This window comes from Mus musculus, chromosome 8, assembly GCF_000001635.26.
Source record: "Mus musculus strain C57BL/6J chromosome 8, GRCm38.p6 C57BL/6J".
Lineage (NCBI taxonomy): Eukaryota > Metazoa > Chordata > Mammalia > Rodentia > Muridae > Mus > Mus musculus.
In genome coordinates this window covers 41,128,841-41,144,397 of record NC_000074.6, presented here as the reverse complement: position 1 = coordinate 41,144,397, position 15,557 = coordinate 41,128,841, and the positions used below count along the sequence as shown (strand labels likewise).

At 41.4% G+C, this 15,557-nt stretch overlaps 1 protein-coding gene across 3 annotated transcripts in view; it reads left to right on the top strand.

Moving 5' to 3' along the window:
- Window positions 1–10,414: 10,414 nt before the first annotated feature.
- The window catches only part of Mtus1 (mitochondrial tumor suppressor 1), a 143,072-nt gene continuing 137,929 nt past the window's right edge, over window positions 10,415–15,557 (top strand). The window contains exon 1 of one of the 3 annotated variants that reach the window (XM_006509240.4): window positions 10,415–10,494. The gene's annotated coding sequence lies outside the window, so the exon portion shown is untranslated. Of the gene's footprint in view, window positions 10,495–10,664; window positions 10,918–15,557 lie in introns of those variants that run through there. The other 2 variants (XM_006509239.2, NM_001005863.2) reach the window with 2 other exon arrangements.

Below are 15,557 nucleotides of genomic sequence, written 5' to 3'. Positions count from 1 at the left end.
TACCTGCATGGGAGACTTCACATATGTGAATTTACCTATGTTTTAATTTTCAATAAAACTGTGACCTTTAATAACACAATGATTTAATGCAACTTTCTTGCTTGTAAACCTTTCCTATTCATCAGATAGAAGGTAGCAACTGCAGCTGGGTGTGGTGGCGCAAGCCTTTAATCCCAGCACTTGGGAGGCAGAAGCAGGTGGATTTCTGAGTTCGAGGCCAGCCTGGTCTACAAAGTGAGTTCCAGGACAGCCAGGGCTATACAGAGAAACCCTGTCTCAAAAAACAAAAAGACAAACAAAGAAGGTAGTGACTGCTTAACAACTGTTTTTTTTTTTTTCTTCCTTGTTCTCCTGGGAGAACTTGTTTATCAGGTTATACCTGTAATAAATCTAGTCTATACTCAAAATGGTTTTTCTGTATAATTTTTTTATTTTACATTTTGCTGTATGGTAGTTAAAAATGTAAATATATTTAGTTAATCTCTCTTGCATTTGATGAAAACCTCCATCTACTTTAGTGATTAGAGGTGTATGTTCCCTCTGTACCTAGAACAAATACAGTATCTCTCTGTCTGTTTAAAGTGATTTTAGTTTTCACCACAGCTAGAATTCATCGCACTGTTTGACCACTTCCATCTATGCCTCTAAGTTGATGCTTTTTGACACACTACGCAAGTATTTGGCAGACAACTTAAATGACAGTCTCTTGCCCTGTGTTTATTTTCTGTGTTGTAGTTGGTTCAAACTATGATAAGCTAATACTATATGTTCCCAATCAATGTTGTCATATGCTTATTTTTTTCACATATGCTAAATCCATATTCATTATCCAAGAAAATGCATCTATTATTTTCCATCAGCAATTCTCATGAGAATGTTCTTGTTTCTGAAGTAAATTTCTTCGTGGTCATGCATTGTACTGCAGCAATGGGGGCAGTGCTGAGGTATGGGGCATCGGGCGATTTTGCCAACATGTACTCATTGTAGAGAGCACTTGCACAGTGTTATACCTTGGTCCTACGTCTTACACGCAGTGTTTTTGTAGTCATGGTGTAATCATATATACTGGGCTATACACTCCTTTTTTTTTCAGTCTTTCTAAAACAAAGATCTTCTGTAATGTTTAATTTAATCATTAGAATTTTGTCATAAAAATTATGTTTCAAGTTAAGTTTATCAACTCCAGTATCTAATGCTTGGGTTTCAATCCTCAGTTTGTTATTTAGTATCTATGTGACTTGGACAAGTACCTATTTATTTTTGAAATAAGGTCTGTGTAGCTAGGGTTGGCCTTGACCTTGCCACTCCTACCTTAGGTTCTCAAATAATGGGACTACAAACCTGTGTCACCATAGGCTTTGTGAAGTTACAGCCAGAATCGTTTTCAGTTTTGTAGTTTCTTAAGTGAGTCTAACATTACATAATCAGGTTGCTTTGAATACTTGAACATTTAACATATTAAAGAATAAAATGTTTCAAAAGTGAATGGAGTTCGACCAAGGTTTGATATTATCTTTGTCAGCATAACTAACCTTTATAACGAAAACTGTAGCCAAGGAACTTCTGGTTCCATGATACTTGTTAAAACACTGTTTACTGTTGTCTAACCAGTAACTTGTTACTGCTCAAAATTCCCTGCTTTGACATCACCATCTCTATCATTAAATGTATTCCTTCTATAGTTTAATACATGTATGTTTCTATGCCTTTATTTTTAACCCATGTTTCTTTCCCATTTTAAATGATTTTCACAAGCTTTAAAGTTCAAACCAAACAACACTTAAGAAAGGAAGGAAGGAAGGAAGGAAGAAAGAAAGAAAGAAAGAAAGAAAGAAAGAAAGAAAGAAAGAAAGAAAGAAAGAAAGAAAGAAAGAAAGAAAAGAGAGCATGCAAGCACTTCCTGGTATTTTTTTGTGCTGAGGTAGCCAGCTCCACTCTGTTGCACTTTAACAGAGTTCTGTGCTTTTTATAGAGAGCAAACTCCAAGCCAAGTAAGCACAGGTCTTAAGAAAATTGGTTTAAATTCTAATCAAGAAGTTCAAGTCAAACCAAGTAGCAAAAGTGGAAACTATCAGCAAAGTGTGTGTGTGTGTGTGTGTGTGTGTGTGTGTGTGTGTGTGTGTGTGTGTGTGCTCTCTGTTCTTCTGTCTGCATGGCTCCTGTCTTTGTAGCATCCACACAGAGTGTCTGATAACCATTTTGAACTCTATTGTTTGTGCCTACCATACAGAGGTTTGAGGCCAAGATCTTTCATTTGCTAATCATCGGTATCCGAGGATTGTTGTTTCCGAACCTCCAGGTTATCCCATAACGTAGACAGAGGACCAAAGATAGAAAACCTGTGGATAACATCTATAACATAATTAGATGATGTGGTCCCTGAAAGCCATAGGAAGGTCTAAGAGCTCTGGATACCTGTGAGTCAGTAGAAAGCACAAGAAAGCAAGGGACTCTTATCGAGCCCAGAATCTCAAAACAGCCAGAGTAGATGCTCATCAGAAAGCTTGAAGACAGCTGCTCAAAGTGGAAGAAGCCTTGCACATTCCAGCGTCTGTGAAGTGTGTGGAGGGTGCAAGTGGCTGTTCAAAACTAACTGTCGAAATGTCTACTCTCAGACAAGTACCGTACCAAGACCAAACTTCTGGAAGAACGCTCACTAAAGGAAAGAGAAACAATGAGACAAAAGGGAAGAGAAGATCCTGATAAAAGTAACAAGGACAAACAGAAGCAGAAACTCCCAGGAGTGAAGTCATGTTTTCACTTCCCACACATACAACAAAAAGGAGAAAAGAAAAGCTATGCCAGATTCTGTCTCCTTTCAAAGATCTAGGAAAATTATTTCATGTCTAAAAATGTCTAAGAGGGTGGGTGTCTGTGGCAGGAGGATTCTCATGAGTTCAAGAGCACTCTAGGCTATGTCATGAGATTCAGTCTATCTAGCTTTGGCTGGATTGTGATACCTCATTTGAGAAAAAAAATCACAAGCAAAAACATGATCAAGAAATTACCAAGACTAAGTCCCACATAAAATTACAGCCTAGAAGGGTCGGGGATGTAGTTCAGTATGCCTACCATGTGTAAGGATCTGGGTTTGATTCCCAGAACTGATGAATGAATGAGTGAAATGAATGAATGAAGGAATGAATCAGTCAATCAAAAAATAACAAACTGAATATGATCCCTATAGACGAGGAAAAATGCCCAAGGACATTTATAGAATAGAAGAAAATAGTTGCTCCTTATTACACTTTATTATATCTATTAGGCTATAAATTTGCTTCCTGAGGTTTTTCGTTTAAGTGTTGTACAATTCCTAAGGATGAAAGCAATCAGCCCACCTCTCTGGAAGGGCTGCTCGCAGGTACACGCATCTTAGTGGAAGCCTCTGGAGAAGTAACCCGGAACACCCAAGCTCTTAGGATAGATAACTCTGGGTATTTATGCTAAGAGTCATTTTTTCATCAACAGAAAATTCTTTTTACACTAAAGATTGTTAAAGAGAGAAATGGAATTGTTTCTTGCTGCCAGAAGGTAGCTGGTGAGCTATGAGAAGAAAATATGAGATCCGTTTACTTAACTGTGTATTTGAAAAAAAAATTTTTTTTCTATTTTGGTTCATTGGTAGTACACATAGTACACAAAATTTCAGTGACACAAATGCTTTTTCCTAGCGAATGTTTTTTACAGATGAGGAGGTCTAAGTGGACAGACTTAGAGGCCTTCTGTTTGCTGAACTGCACATAGGAAGGGAGGCAGGCTGGCAGCTTTAGTAGGCTGAGAGGAGTGTTGTGGGATAGATGTGAATCTCTCCATAGCCCCAGGTGTGTAGACCAACGAGAATGAAAGTGAATCAATCAGTTCAAAACATTCAGCTAATACGAAAACAATACAAAAATGAACACTAATAATACCTGCATTTCACCCTCCTGGTAATCCCATTAAAGAGCTAAAGAATATACAAGAGAGATTAGGATCTCAGCCAGCGGGTCAATTACCATATATGCAGGTGGCAAAAGTAAATTTTTAAAAAAGATTTATTTATTTTATTTATATGAATACATTGTAGCTATCTTCAGACACAAACCGGAAGAGGGCATCAGATCCTATTATAGATGGTTGTGAGCCACCATGTGGCTGCTGGGAATTGAACTCAGGACCTTTGGATGAGCAGTCAGTGCTCTTAACCTCTGAGCCATCTCTCCAGCCCAAAAGTAAATTTTTCATTTTCAGTGTGGGTCCTTAAGAGTGATAGTATTTTTCTATTTGATTCTCCTGTGTAAGATTTGTGGGTAATTATTTTGTAAATGAATAGGGATTAGTCACAATTTCATAGGTATTTAAAAAGATATCCACAAGTATACATTTCCAGAAGAGATAAATATTTGGTGGGGTTCAGTTTCTGTACTGGATTAATAACCAGCCTTCCCAGTGTCCTAGAATCTCAAAACTAAGATCAACTTACTTTCTTGTAACTTGTTTGGTACTAATTTACAAAGTAGGCTCACTGTATTTTAATTTAGGCAAATTCAGTCTATATTGATGTATTGAGAAAATAATAATGATGTTGAGGTTTGGATGAGAATGGCCCCATAAGGCTCATATGTTTGAATGCTTGGTCTAGTGGGCTAGTGGAATTGTTTGGGAAGGACTAGGGGGCGTGGCCCTGAGGCACTATAGGTGGTCTTTGAGGTTTCAAAGGCTTCATCAGGCTCTGTATAGTTCTCTCTACCTCCTTCCTGGGATCAGAAGTCAACTCTCAGCTACTGCTGCAGCACTATGCCTGTCTTCCTGCTGCCTCATACCCTGCCGTGATGATCATGGACTACTCACTTTGACTGTAAGTAATTAAACACTGCTTTATATGTTGTCTTGGTCATGGTATTTTGTCATGACAGCAGGAGGAAACAAAGATAGATGTTTTCAGTGGCTCTGTTATGAACTGCCTGCCCAAGTTTTGGAGTGATAAAATTTTGAGGAATGCTAGGTAACAGCATGGGGGGCCAGTTGCTGCTCATTGCTGTTTCTGGTTCTTCCTATACAGTTTACTGAGATATAGAGCATTTTGGTCTACCTTACTGAATACCACTTTCGTAGGGAGAGGATTTCAGAGTCAATAATGTATCAAGAGCCATGAATCCTTGGGGCCATCATTGTGCAGGGGCTGATCCCGCACTCACCTGTCCACAGAGAAGCAAGATTGAACTCACTGGGCTTCATGGTTGCTTATACTCTTTTCGGGTGATCAATGATCCAGAAATAGGCTTTAGGGCAGGGTTGAGACACCTCTCGAGTTCGAAAGACCTTTTCATAAGGGCCACCTAAGACCACCAGAAAACAGACATTTACATCATGATTCATAACAATAGAAAAATTACAGGTATGAAGTAGCAATAATTTTATAGTTAGGGGTTACCACAACGTGAGAAATTGTATTAAAGGGTCACATCATTAGGAAGGCTGAGAACCATTGGCTTAGAGTTTAGGGGCAAACTGAAAAGTGACCCTAGCTCTCTGAGGACTTACATTTGGGTGAAAGGAATGAGGGAAGATTCTATGTTGAGCAAATTCAACATGTGTAGGTGGATTGGAATGATCTCAAAGGTATGAGACTTCAACTGTATAGATTTCCTATTCATATATGTCATAAAGCAGAAAGCTCAGAGAAACTGAAAATGAAGCCTCTTTTTAAGGGAACAGTCAATCCACCCAGTTATAGGGAAGCCTGAACAGGCTCCAGTGTGACACAGTTATGACTCATGGTCAAGAGTGGGTTACACAGAGCCGTGTTTTCTTAGTCATGACGTTTTAAGTATTCAAAGTAAACATTTTCAAAGTGTTTGTGGAACAAACTGGTAGCATTACATTTTTCTTAATTTCTTCCTAATATGATGAGACCTGAAGCAGAACTACAGAATAACTTGTTTGTGGGTGAACTAAAATAATGTTGGCATCACGCTAGAGGAACATTTCCTTCTACAGGGTCTATAAATGGCAATCCATGGTGGGGGGGACATGAAAGGGATTCTGAGATGGCCTCAGATCATTTTGATAAGTGTCGCTGTTGCTGTGAGCCTGCAAAAACCCTTCCCTTGAGATGTTTCATTTACAAACTGGCAGACTTTTGAAGGAGAAGCCTGACTCTGATAGGCCCCATTCTGGAACATGCAGAAGAGAATCCAGCCAAATTTGCAAGCCCAAATAAGATTATGTGAGCAGAAACCTAAGACTTGTTAGTAAGTCAGGATCTTTCTTAGACTGGTCAGTTTCTACACCAGACCATTTGGCTTATCATCTTGAGACACAGAAACTAGCCATCTAGGCTATTAATACTATAATAGAATCCAAACATACTTGGAGGGTCTTTTGTTTGTTTTTTTTTTCTTTTTCAATTTCTATAACCAACATTTCTTCAGCACCTATGAAACCACTGGCTGGCAAGTTTGTGGTGTGTTGTAGAAAGCTACTGTTTATTTTCGAGGCAAGAGCATTTTGGGGATGTGATAATATGACTCTGAGCATGACGGAACTTCTGAAGTCTACGTGAAAGAGCTGCTGTCCCTATTCGTATCTATTTATAGCCAAACTCTGATCTTCTAATGCTGCTCTGAGGCTGGGATGAAATTAGCCTGGTTCCTGAAGAGAGCTATCTTTGTCCATGTGTGCATGCTCTGAGGATCGAACTCAGGACCTAGGGCCTCACACTCTGCAGGTAAGTGCTCTACCACTGGGCCACAATATGTTGTCATTTTTTATTTTCTCCTGCCATGCCCCATTCATTAATCTTTATCTGAAAAAGGAAAGTTTTTTTTTTTTTCAGTTTTCCTTCCTTTAAGTAACATCTTTTGAAAATGGCAGTTATAAACGGGTTGGGACACTTGGACACCTTAATTTGTTGCTCAACATTCTATTTACTGTTTTTCCTGCCTTATGTTAAACATGTTTCCTCAATGGGTGATTTTAAGAATTTGCTTTCTTTTGTCTCTTAGAGATGTCCAAATCCCTGCTCAATGGGAAGGTGATAGAAGTAAGTTTAAGAAAGTAACAAAAAAAAGGAGTGAATTGGAGTAAAGAAAAAAAGGACTCCAAGGGAGCCAGGCAGTGGTGGCACACGCCTTTAATCCTAGCACTTGGGAGGCAGAGGCAGGCAGATTTCTAAGTTCAAGGCCAGCCTGGTCTACAGAGTGAGTTCCAGGACAGCCAGGGCTATTCAGAGAAACTCTGTCTTGAAAAAAAAAAAAAAAAAAGGACTTCAAGGGACTCCTGGAGTTTAGCCCTTGAGAATTAACCCCTTCTGATGTAATGTGACCCTGGGGAAACAGGCTCAAGCCTTACTGCAGATGTCAATGCTAGGGAAAGGAATTGACAATCTCACCATTGTCAACAGGATCACAGCACATTTGCTAGACTTTGAGGGTGGAAGTCTTTTTATTTAAATGAACTAGAGAAGAAGCAAAGTTAAAAGCAACTATTTAACATTTTTGCTTCCCCCTGATTAGAGGACAAGCAATATGATCATTTATCTTATTAATGGAAAAACATAGTCATTTAAAAGAAAAAAAAAAGAAAGAAAGAAAAGATTTATTTATTTTATGTATGTGAGTTCACAGTTGCCTGTCTTCAGACACACCAGAAGAGGGCATCGGATCCCATTACAGATGGTTGTGAGCCACCACGTGGTTGCTGGGAATTGAACTCAGGACCTCTGGAAAAACAGTCAGTGCTCCTTACCAGTAAACCATCTCACCACCCCAACATGTTCATTCTTTATGGCCGATCTCAAGTGGGGGAAGCATCTTTAAAATGTCTACTATTAACATGGATCAAAATGTAGAACATGTGAAATTATATTAAATAAAAACTTTCTCTTCAAAATTGACCCTTTGGTGTCTGGACTCCATTTTAAAACACAACCAGCTACATCAATTTCTTGAAGTTTATTTGGGGAGTTTATTTGGGAAGTGTATTTTTACATATTATTTTGTTTATAGGAATAAAATACTATACAATATAAGTATATGGATTTTCTCTGCCTAATAGAAATGGCAACATGCTAGTAGATAATTGTTTTGCACTTAAAAATATGCACACGATGTATCTTAGATTATTTTATAATAATAAAAGATCTGTGTCATTCTTTTTCAAGTCCTCATAGGATTTGTTTTATGATTATGCCATAACTCTTTTTTAAACAAACTCCTTATAATGAGTTCTTCATCAATCAGTATGTTGTTTCTCAATATGTTGTTACTAGACACAAGGCTGACATAAACAAGGCTTTATACTCATGGAAGTTCCGCAGGGTAATATAAGATAAGCTCTCATTGAGGGGTTTCTAGTGAAAATAACCTGTGCATCTTTATTTAATCAGTTAGGATTTTGAATTTCCCTCTATGGAAGTCGCTCTAGGTTACGTTTACATCTGCACTCTGACTGCCTCTCTTCTCATTATACCAACGCCCGGTGGCTATCGCATGTTCTCATCTTTGACACTCTGCCAAGTGAAACAGGGATTTTTAAATAGAGTCTTCAATTTTCATTTTTCCTCCCAGAGGATAAAACATGCTAACTTTTCTTTAGAACAGAACACCACGAAGTTATGCAGAGTTGTCTTCTTATCCTTAATTCTGGACTCTGGAGCAGGTCAGCATTCAAGTTCAGAGGTCAGGAACATGGCTATATGCCCAGAACCAAGAGGGATAGAGAAGCCAATAGGCCTTAGTTCATGACCATTTGGCTGGACAGAGTCTCTGATGATGCCCCCAGATCACTTCTGATTATGGGAATGCAATGAGAAGCTAAGGTTCTGATTTCCACACCTTCAAAAAAGTGACAGTCACATCTGCACCGTGACTGCCTCTAAACTGTGACGTATCTCCAATTACTTCAGTGAGTGGTTGTTTTTTTAAATTTTGTTTTCTTCTTTCAATTTATCTTACAGAAATAAAAAGTAAAACTGATTCCATATTCATACATAGAACTAAGTCGCACAATGGAATGCAGTGGTGGTGGGAATCTGGATGTGTGTGGATTATATTGGGCCAAATCATCGGGGGCACGTGGCTTATAAAGGCTTAAATAATATGTTTAACACAAGGAGGATTTTCCTTAGGGAGGAAGCATGTTGCTAATTAGCATAATTATCTCATGACTTGCCAGAAAAAAACATCCGGGGCTTTTTTTTTTTTTTGGTTTTGTTTTGTTGGGTGCCTTTTGCTCAAGGGAGAATTGTCCGATGGTTTTTAATGCTGTGCCACTTTAAAACTAGTCACATGATTTTTTTCCTAACGTCAGACAGAGTTGATATTACGACAGGGATTTCAAAGATAAGCAAGAGGTGTTATCTACTGGAATATGGAGGGAAAAAAAGGGGGAGTCGGGCCTGCTCGGCTGGGTTTGTGCCTGCCTTGGCTGCCCTCACAGTGTGACCATGTGCAAGTCACTTGGCTTTTCTGAGCTTCGGTTGCCTCACTCAAATAATAGAGATAATAATCTAACCTATTTACAGCAGGGTCTACTTGTGAGCGAAGAATGGATCATTGTTCACGTGAAAGCACTTAAAGCTATAAACAGCAAAGCTATTAGATCATCCAGCATTCGTGGTATAGGCAACCTCTGAAATGCTGCTTCTGCTCCCTCACCCCCACCCCCGTCCCCCGCCTCTGCGCTCCAAGAAATGTACTGAAAATGCTTTTTCAGCAATCCCAGGCCACGTAGTTTTATATATGTATACACACATGCATACATTAAACTTAGAGTTCTGGGTTGTCTGACATGTTCAGGAATGTTTTTATCTGTTACAAGCAGGCTATCAATCTTTAGGGAAAAAACCTTATATTAAAATATGCTTAGTGGAGGCTGAAATTTCCTCAGTTTGATTCAAGAACAAGGACTTTGGCTTTCAAGTGGCCAGACCTAGCTTCTCTTCCTAGCTTCTCCCACTACCCCAACCCCACCCCCATCTGAACTTCTAACAGTCGGAGTGCTGGTTTCTTTAATCTTTAATAGGTGCTCGCTAGTAATCTGCTCGGAAGTCTGAAGACAATATAGGGCGCAGGTGGGACTCTCCGAGAACAATCAGTGCTGCTTCCTTATAAACCCTTACGCTGATAAGCCTGCAACTTCCCCACCTCCCAACTCCAAAGCCCTTCGCGGGACAGGGAATTCTGGCTGCGAGGGGACCCAGGAGGAGCCAATCCTCCCTCTGGCTAGCTAGCCTGTCCGACGGTCCTGGGGCCCCAAAGTTGGGCTTGGCAGAGCTTAGCTTTCCCACCAGGACGTGAATGGTTTGGGGTCGCGCGGGACAGCCAGCCAAGCGCGCAGTCAGCAGCGGTGGCTTTGCGACACACGTGGCAACAGGTGCAGCGCGATCCAGGACGTACGCCCGGGGCTTGTGGCTTATGTTGACGTTTAGCCAGGGAGCCCGACCCGGCTGGCGACCGTAGTGGAGCTCCGCGGGAGTCATCGTGCCTCAAGGAACCCCTGCTCGTCTCTCAGGTTAGTTTTTTTGGGGGGCACTGCCCCTTCTGCCCCCCTCTCCCCCCCGCAACCTGGCCTTTGTCTGGGCTCTAGGAGCCGCCGCGGGCGAGGGGCGAGGCCACCCAGCCCAGGATCCTCCGCCTTCGCTCCTCCCCCTGGCGGCCCGGGGCGGGGAGGCTGGGACGCCCGGGCTCCGGGTTCCCGGTTCCCGCCTGGCCGCCAGGGTGCTGGTGCGGGTTGGGGTCGATCTGCAAGCCCCAGGTACAGACGTCTCCAAGGCAGGACCCGCCGAGGGTGCAGAACGCCGTGGCTCCCCCCAGGGCTGGCTCCCCGGCTCTGCGGGCAAGCGCGGAGTGGATCCCATTCCGTCGCCCATCCCGGCCGCGGTGGGGACCTCCGGAGAACGAGGAGCTGGGGAGCGGCGACTGCAACGCACTCACGGTGACCGGACTGGCTTTCCGGGGAGGGGGGCGGGTGTCCTAGTGGGTTTCAAAGTAGGAGGAGTGGGGAGGCTGAGCTCACGTGGGACCCGCGGGGCTCCTGCAGGACAGCGGGCTGCAGTTGCTGTCACCTTGAAAGTGACCGAGGCGGTGGGTTTATTGTGGATAAAGGACAACTGTCAAGTTTGCATCCTCGGTGGAAAGCCGCCCACCAAGCGCTGGATTCTGGCTCTGGACCTGGCAGCCTCAGGCTTCCGGCTGGGCGACTTGCCGGGGTCCATTCCCACTAAGCAGTCAGGGCAGAAAATATGGGAGAAAGGGAATTAGTGCAGTTCCCCAGGTCCTCATGCGGGTTTTACTCCCTGCAGCCTGCGGGTTCTTACAAACTCTAAGGGAAAGCCCACGTTGAGGGTCGCCGTATTGATTACTCAATAGAGGACTTAGCTCGAATTTCCGCGAAGTCTTTGCGCCCCCCCCCCCAACTAGGGTGATCTGTTCACTTTTCACTTGTAAAAGTGACACATTGAATTGTAAACATAGCTTGCATACTGGCACTCACTCTGCAAAATGCTACTTTTAAATTGTCTTGTGTTCTACCAGAGGAAATCCAGTGTATTTTGTTTGTCTTAAAACCAGAGTCTTAGGCAAAACAGGAGGAAAGCGAGCTTTCATGTTCTGCCAGGTGATTGGAGTTCAATCAAGGTATCAAATCACAGCGCGGTGGGGGTGGGAGTGGATTCCGGGGATCCGGAGACAACTTGTGGGAGGGCAAAAAAGAGGTGGGGTCGGGCCCCCGCTAAACATATGACCTCTGTAAGGAATGTTTTACAAATAGGTTATCAGTTTAAATAGTTCATCCCCGTTCTCTCCAGCAATCCCTTTAGGGCAATCTGTACTCTGTTGTGTGGGTGTGTTTAAACTTCTTGTTTACAGATTTATTTCTCAAGAACTGTATCGATAAGAAAAGTTATGCAAGAAAACCTGTTCCTGCCCTGTTTTTTTAAAAAAGGCATAGAATTTAGTTTAAAATACTTTTAAAATGTTGTATCGATCTTCACCTGAACCCTCTCTCCACTGCCCCGGCCCCCCCCCCCCGTGACCCACCCCCTTGTTCAATGGATGGAGCGAAGAGTTTTGTATATACCAAACACCTGGATTATCATTGATAGCTGCCCCAGCCCCTCACCTGTTCCTTTTAAAAACTAGATTTATGTGGGAAACAAATTGTGTTTGGGAGAGGTCTGTACCTTTTAATTAACCGTTAGGAATTCAAGGATAATTTTTGTAGGGTTTAGCTAGGATTGTGAAATTCTGGATAAATTTCTTGTAGACTTTTTGGAAACTAGAGTTACAAGAATTAAGCTTTTAAGAAGCATGTTGATTAGTAACCCTGAGAGCTCTGATTTCAACCGGAATGGACCGCTGATGTATACAGTTTGATACATTCAGGAAAATAAGAGTCAATCCCACCATTTCTCTTTTTCTCCCCTTTGTAAACTATAATGAAAATTCCCCCATTATATAAAGCCTTCAAAATCTTAATAAGTGTTACACATTATATTCTATACACGTGTCGATTTACTTAACCTTGTTTTACAAGCTGATCTTTTCATTTTCAGTTACTGTAATTAAATATGCTATTGCAACCCTTAATCGCTTTTAAAATTTTGTCTGCAAGGTAGGTTTCCTTAGGATAAAGTCCTTGGAAATCACAATTAGTGGTGCAAAAGTTTCTTTTAAAAATATTGAACTTTGGTCTCCAAAACGCCTTAGTCAAACTAAGCAGACCAGAACTGGCTCTTGTGTTACCGTCTTTCTAACACCCTTAAAAGGAAGTAGTATTGCCAGCTTTATAGGTGAAGAGTGCAATCTTGGTATTTATGTTTCCATTTCTAGGATTGCAAATGTTATCAAGTACCCCACATGGGTTTCTAGTTCCTTTTCTTGTTTTCTTTTCATTTTGAGACAGGGTTTCTTTGTGTAGCCTTGACTATCTTCAAATTTGTCCTGTAAACCAGGCTGGCCTTGAACTCAGAGATCTGCTTGCCTCTGCCTCCCAAGTGCTGGGATTAAAGGCATGTGCTACTACATCGGGATAGTTTTCCTTTTATTTCAGTGTAGCATCACATTTTCCTCTTGGGATATTGGCATTTTTCTACTTATAAAAACCTCCTCCAGGCCGTTGGGTTGGCATACATCTGTTCATACTGCAAATATTTTTCTCAATTTGTGTTTGCCCTGTAAACACATTTATAGATGTGTTGACTTCCAGAAGTGTACTTCAGTGTTGTCAAACATGTTGGTTTTTCCCAAAATGGATGTTTAGTAGTTCTGAGTCACAGTTTAGGAACCACATATGGCTGTCACTTCTGGAACTATGACTACAACTTCTATGTTCTGCAGTAGCTGCTGTTGTGCAATTTTTTTTTCCTTTTGCACATGTTAATGACAAATTGTGGAGAATGGTATATGTCATTAGGACGGTCTTAGGGCTTGGAGAAATGGCACAGTCTGCTTCTTCCAGAAGATCTGGGTTTAGTTTCCAGCCCCCACATCAGGAAGCTTACAGATTGCCTGTAACTCCAGCTCCCTAGGGAACTAGTGTCCTCTTTGGGCCCTTTGTATGCACCTGCACTCAATCAGATCAGAACACTTAGGGAAACTGTATATAAATGTTGGGTGAGGGTTTTCCTGATTCTTTGGGACCTGAGGAATCTTGAAACCATCTATTTAATCTTTAGGACATTTTTTTCATATCTCTTTCTGTCCAGAAAGCCCTGCAATCACTCTAAAAGCTTGAGTTGAACCCATCCATAGAATGTGTCCATAAGCTTATCATGTCTTGCCTTGCCCTACCCTAAAGCTGAGAAAATGATCAAGACAATCTTGAATCTAGGTGTTTGTAGTGCTTTAAACCTCTATCAGATGATTCCATGTTTGTATCTTTTCAGTGACAACACTCCACAGATCTGTGTTTCCTAGTATTCTGGGGGAAACCTTTTTAATTCATTGGCTATCTTATCAGCATGGCTGTGTCGTCTGTGAGCTTTTGAATTCATTGATGAATATTTTAATGTGTTCTTTGCTACCAATAGAGCCAACAACTCAAAAGTTCAGAGATGTCTTTGAAGAAACTTTTCAATTGGCATCACATTGTTTGGAATTTGTTTTATGTGTATGAATGTTTAGCTTGAATATGTACCACATGCATGTCTGATGTTCATGGAGGTCAGAACAGGGTGTCACATCCCCTGGAACTGGACTTACATGTGGTTGTGAGCCAGCATGTCGTTATTGGAAGCTGAGCCAAGGTCCTCTGTAAGAACCACTGTTAACCACAGACTCTTCTCTCTAGCCCCTTACCTAGCATTTTTATGGTATCCAAAGAGGTAACATTGTGTGTATGATCCAAAATCAAGTAGTAGCCATTGGCTTGGAAAGAGACAGCATTCTCCTCCTTATCCAGTAGCTGTGTGGCAATGGACCATGTGTGGTTGGTTAGAGCATGACTACATAGCCAGGTCTCAGGATGTATGCCTGCAGTTGTAGCACTGGGGAGGTAGATGCAGTAAGATCAAGACCAGTGTTGGCTACAGCCTAAAGTGTGGCTAGCTGGGTTTACATGAGTCTTTGTCTCAAAAAGTAAATTGTCAAAGTCTACAGAGAGCTGCAACTTTCACATCTGGTGGGACTGTTCAGAGAACATACCTTTAAAGATTTCTCTGTAACAGCTCAAATGGTTAGAGTTTCAGATGGCCAGCAAATGTTAGTTGATTTGGACTTTCTTGAAATCTCTTGACCAAGTTTGGCCTTCACCTCACAGAGAACTGACAGATTCTGCCTCCACCCTGCTGAGATTAAAGCCAGGTGCCTGAAATCTTGTGCTTAGCCAAGAAATGTAGGTGCTATACAATCAAAACAACAAAGTCTGAGAAACTTAGGTGCTATACAATCAAAACAACAAAATCTGAGAAAAATGTAAATCCCTGGGATTGAAAGTCTTTGGAATTTGCGGCTCTGGGGATTATAAAGTCTACTCTCTTATAGTCCATTTGCAATTTTTGCCATATTTTTTCCCCATTTTTTTGAGGCAGGGTTTCTATGGACCAGGCTGGCCCCCATCTCAGAAATCTTCAAGACTCTGCCTCCTAAGTGTTGGGATCAAAGGTATGTGCTACCATCACCTGGCCCAGATTATTTTTAATATTCATTATTGTAGTTTAGTTTAATACGGAATTGCTGATACGTGTTTTCTTGATGTCCAAATCTATAGTTGATAAGTTTCCCAAATTCTAACACTATTAATAGATTAAGTTATGTTTTTTGAAGGGGGCGAAAACAAACAACAAAAACAACAAAAAAACCTTTGAAGGCTTGAGATAGCTCTGCTCTGGAATCTTGACTCTACTCTGGGTCTCTGAAGACCTTGAGCAAGTTTATCATCAGCCCCCCTTCTTGCATACTGTCCTTAGGCCCTAGGGGTGTGCCACCAAGCTGAGAGTTAAGAATGGCTGTTCAGGGTTTATGTTTGGGCATCCAAAAATGTCTCCATAAAAGGAGATGACACTCAACAGACAGACAGACAATATACAGACATACAGACAGAGCGAGCAAGCACTAGTGCCAGGATATGTTGTCCTC